The following is a 5,592-nucleotide window of genomic DNA, read 5'->3' as shown; positions in this document are numbered from 1 at the left end:
GTAAGTATCCGTGAAGGCTGGTGTATGATTCATCAAACACCCATTTGCAGAGTGGGGATTTGACAAAGGGCATTGTGGTGGGTGGTTGTCTAATGCTTGTAGCCTTTATTATGAGCTTATGCTTTTTTGTGCATCTACATGAGACCATGTATTATCCATGAACTAAACATGACATGTCGCTGTGTTTGTAAAGCTCTTATGTGGTTCAAAGTCTTATTACATCATGTCCTGAACCTTGTATTGTACATTGTGTTCATACAAATAATATGGATTTTGAAAACCAAGGAATTTGATTTGGTTATGTGTGGTGTATCAAATGTTTACATTTTCAGCAGCGCACTAAATCAAACCTGGCATCAAATGTTCCACAATATGACGATCAATCTTCATGAAGATAAACAGGCAAAGTCACAGGTCAGATGTTTAGCTCACACGTTCTTTTGCAAAATATCAAAATGAAGACTTATATATCATCCGTCACAACGTCATTTCCTGCTGCTGTCAGACTTTATAACAAACACTGTTAGTCCTGAACACTCGCAATACTGACCTAACTATGTGCAATTCTGTCATATTCATGTGCAATTACTGTCGTGATCACATGCAATGGTATTTATTTATTTATTTTTATCTTTATTATTTTTCCCCTCCATCCCTTGTTGGGAAATGGGAGGTTTTGTCTATAGGAGTTTTTTTTTCAAAACTTCCTATAAGTGATCTGTCCTTTTCCTCTGTATCTACCTGCGTTGCAACAATGAAATTTCCCCATGTGGGACAATAAAGGATTATCTTATCTTATCCAAAAACGATCTGAGTAATACAGAGTGAATAATGTGCCTAAAATACATACACTTCGGTCTTGAGTTATAGGAGACATTTAGTAGTTTAATCTGATGTGCCGCTGTGTAGGATTGTCCATCTGTTCAGAGCAGATTCAATATGGCCGACCATCTGCTCAGACTGTGAAACTACACGGACCTTTCACCTCTCTGTGGACTGTGGCTGTTTGTATTACCCAAAAATAAGTGTTATTCTAACTACAACAGCAGAAACTACATGTAGCAGGAGGTTTTTTCACATGTGTGTATGTGACTGGTCTGATCTTTGCCACTAAAAACATGTACAACAGACTCCTCCCCTGAAAATGAGAGGCTGAATCTCAGTTTCCTGGTTAAACAAAGGTCAGTAAATAAATAAGATAATTTCCTTGTGTAATTGTCAAAACTAATTAAACAAATAAACACTATTTAATTGTCGCAGTGGGTGCACATTTGTTGGTCACCACAAACACTCACAGATAAACAGCGGTAAAACAGGTCTGGTCCAGGCCAACCTGACTGAGGCAGTATCTGAGGCTCAGAGGGTGCAAGGATCATTCTCTTACATAGTGTCATTATTTTACATGTCTCAAATGAGGACGCAAACACTTTGAAATGAGGTTGTGCATTTTGCACCTCTGTGAGGTTCATTTGACCAGGACTCTACTGAAAATGAGACTTCAAATCTCAGTAGAACTATTAACACAAAATGAATAATGTATAATAATTGTGGAGAACAAAGGGTAAAGAGGAACGCTTCATGGACCTACAGGCAGTAATGGAAAGTAGTGAAAAATGGCAAAACAAGTGCTCGTTTGCAAAGAGAATGTCAGTATATAAATACAAAGAAACAAGGCTCTCATTTAAAATGCCTTTATTATGAACGACATCTCTCAAAGGACCTCAGCTCACTTCATTAAGATCACGTCCATAATGCCATGACTAAAGGCATTTTAAATAATAAGAGAGTGTCCTGTTTGTTGGTTAGTTAGTTAGTTAGTTAGTTTGTTTGTTTATTGGTGTTGCTTTTAATTTGCCTCTTTGAATTTGTATTTTTGGCATTCCTAATCTACTGTTGATAAACATGAACTGTTTTATAACATATTGCTAACTTGCTAGAATGGGAATCAAACCACCAACCTTCGAGTTTTAAGACTGAACCGCCTGCGCCGAAGCCACGCTCCACAAATCTGACATTACCAGTTCCTGTTTTATCAGCGACACTGAAATCCACAGTCTGATTGTTGGATGACCCTTGACCTGGCACAGTTCAGAGCGATCATTCACTCAGACACTTGTTATTCATTCAAGTCAAAGCTTTGGCAGCAGTTTGGATAATGCTCAGTCTGGGCTGTAATCGGACTTCATCAGGAGGAAAAGGACTGAAATTCAAATGCTACTTTCTGCTGCACTGCTGCAGAAAATCACTTATTTTTTGTGGCTAAACAAAGTTATGCAAAAGACAATGTTTACGCAGATGTTCATTCTCAACGCTCCAGCAAAAAGCTGGAGCCAAGAAGCCCCTGATGTCTGTGACTTTAGTGCAACTGCCAAGAGAGAAGGACGTCCTGAACATTGTTCACTGTTCAATACTTCAAACGACTTTTCAATAGTTACTAGTTCTAATAAGGTTTGTTTAAATAGGACTAAGTGGCATAGTTGGCACATTAGAAGGTTTCAGGTTAGATTCATGCTAATTCTTTTCGAGTTTACATGTTCTCTCTGTGCGTGGACATAGATTTCCTGTTAAAAGGGGAATATTATGCTAAATGAACTTTAACGGGTTAATTTTAAAAGATGTATTTATAAAGCACATTTAAAAACAGTCAGAACTTACACAAGTGCTGTACAGACAACAATACTGTTTTAAAATTTAAGAGTCCGAGTGAACACATAACTCAAAAACATGAACGTAAATGATAATCTACTGCTTGTTACTGTGAAATGTCACTATGAAGAGGCTGTTTCTATTATTAAGCCATTTTAGATAGATATTTTGTGGTTTACGATCCTTCCTCCTCCTGCGAGGCCCCGCCCAAGTCCAAGATCCAGGCTTAGATCTGCTCGGAGAAGGGTCCATAAGGACATTAGTTCACACTTATTGGTGGATGCTATTGCAGAAATTATTCTCAGAAGTTGGTGCACCAACAACACTTTGACTGCATATCCATGGGTTTAAAAGATAGATATATTTCAGAATCAGAAGGGGGTTTATTGCCACTGTCAGTGAACAGAATTCACAAACTAAGAACGTGCTTTGACATCAAGGTGCATCGTACAATAAGGAATAATAATAGTAGCAGAATATACCGAAAAGGACATGCATAAAATGTAGAATTTGCAAAGAAGATAAAATAGAATATGGTCTGAATATATTCATAAAAGTAGGACTGTTTTTAAAGGCGGTATGGACGATTTTTCGGCGATTTGAGAACGCAGGTGGAAGTGCGCATGCGCACTCCCCCGTGCGGACTGATACAACACACACGTGCGTTTGTTTATTAGCGCAACGGATCGCATCGCATCGCTCGTCTCCCGTAGATTTCTGTCCACTTCTGCGTCAGCTCGAACTGTCATTCTCCGTCTTCATTTTGCCCCGTACACTGAGGGAACTATATTTTGATAGATCCATGCGCTTAGGCACGCGGAAACGTGGGGACGAGCCTGACGCGGCTGCAGGTGAGCGGTAGGTGGGTTTTATGATTGATACGTGGCAGGATAAATGATTTATCCACGCCACGAGGAAATATGATAAAAAAAATTGCTGAAAAAAATAGTCCACACCACCTTTAAGTCATATTAAACAGGAAGTTGAATCCCAATAATTGAGACCCCTAAAGTGAATGTGAATAATTGTGTTTCATTTTGTCGCTATTAGATCATTAATGATCTTTCATCTATTCAATTAGAGGTGTTTTTACTGCATACAATTCCCTTCATAAACCTGCTTTCTTACTGTGAGCAGGCTGGCCTCTCCACAGATGTGACCTGTCACTCTGGACTGGCAGCGTCACACACTTGTCCACAGCAATATTTTCCCCTTGGAGACCAGAAACAGTTATGTAATGTACTTTAAATCTCACTGTAAAACTCGTGTCTCTCTGAAGTGTTGTTGCTTGTACGTCTTGTCTCTCCCGGGAGTAAAACATGCAACATTTTTACAACCCACTCTTTCAAAAGTATTATTTATGTTTAACAGTAGAATCGGAGTCTCATTCTTACACTAACTCCTGTCAATCCCAATGTCACTGTTTACCTTTCTCCAGCTGTCGGTCCCTGGAGTTTCTCATTTGGGAAGCACGCTGGCTCTGATCCCGGGACACTGTCTATCAAGAAGATCAGGAGGACACGGGCGATCGACAGGGGACGAGACAGGGGAGAGAAAGTGCCCCTCCGGGACTCATCAGTGACACTCGTCTGTTGCCCCAGAGAGCGGCAGTGACTGTGTGAATTGCAAAGTGACTGCTGTGCAAACTCTATAATGTATTATATAGTTCACTGGGGAATATGGGGCGAAATATGTTTTATAAAGAGAGGTGGGAAATGAGGACGTGGAGCTGATAATGCAGAGTGAAGAATGATCAAGGTGTCTTTATTCAGCCGATGAGTGTCAATCAAGCCACAAATCTTGACACTCAAATATAACGTGTTTACTCGTTTTGACCATGTATGGAAAGGTTGGAAGATTGCTCTAGATTAGTTCTTGTTAAGACCTGGTTTTGACCTGTTTTAGTCCTTGTTTAGACCTGGTTTAGTCATTGTTTAGACCTGGTTTAGTCCTGGTTTAGTCCTTGTTTAGACCTGGTTTAGTCATTGTTTAGACCTGGTTTAGTCCTGGTTTAGTCCTTGTTTAGACCTGGTTTAGTCATTGTTTAGACCTGGGGTAGTCCTTGTTTAGACCTGGTTTAGTCCTTGTTTAGACCTGGTTTATGTCTTGTTGTGTGTCTTACGGAGCTGGCTAGTCTTGGTTTAAATCTGGTTTTGTACAGAGCTGGTTTGAGTCCTGGTTTAGAATCTGTTTAGTGCTGGTTTGAGTCCTGATTTAGACCTGGTTTAATCCTGGTTAAGACCACAGCTGTTTAAGTCAAGATTAGTTAACACAAGACTTGGTTTGGCACAACTTCAGATGTAACTGTGGAACCAAAACAAGGTTAAAGGCGCAATGGACGATTTTTCGGCGATTTGAGAACGCAGGTGGAAGTGCTCATGCCACTCCCCCGCGCGGACTGATACAACACACACGCGCGTTTGTTTATTAGCGCAACGGATCGCATCACATCTCTCGTCTCCTGTAGATTTCCGTCTTTTTATATGTCCAGCTCGACTCAGACGGTCCCTCATCTGCCTGAAGAGTGGGTCCAGCTCGACTCAGACGGTCCCTCTTCTGCCTGAAGAGTGGGTCCAGCTCGACTCAGACGGTCCCTCATCTGCCTGAAGAGTGGGTCCAGCTCGCCTCAGACGGTCCCTCTTCTGCCTGAAGAGTGGGTCCAGCTCGCCTCAGACGGTCCCTCATCTGCCTGAAGAGTGGGTCCAGCTCCAGTCTCCTCGTGTCCGTCTGTCCGTCTGTGAGAGTCGGATCTCTCCTTCACTGGAACTCCTCCAGGTTTCTACGCTTTTTTCCCAAAGAGGTTTTTTTGTAGTTTTTCCTGGCCGAGAAGGAGAGTCTAAGGACAGAGGACCCTGGGACATCGTCCCTCGCCACCACAGACATTGTCTGACTTCATCGCCACCACAGACATTGTTGATTCATTTCTCCCTGTGGCCCTCAGAGGCA

The sequence above is a fragment of the Eucyclogobius newberryi genome, unplaced genomic scaffold, assembly GCF_026437365.1.
Source record: "Eucyclogobius newberryi isolate DKJ021-1_F unplaced genomic scaffold, fEucNew1.0.hap1 SCAF_12, whole genome shotgun sequence".
Classification (NCBI taxonomy): domain Eukaryota; kingdom Metazoa; phylum Chordata; class Actinopteri; order Gobiiformes; family Gobiidae; genus Eucyclogobius; species Eucyclogobius newberryi.
This window is presented reverse-complemented; position numbering follows the sequence as displayed.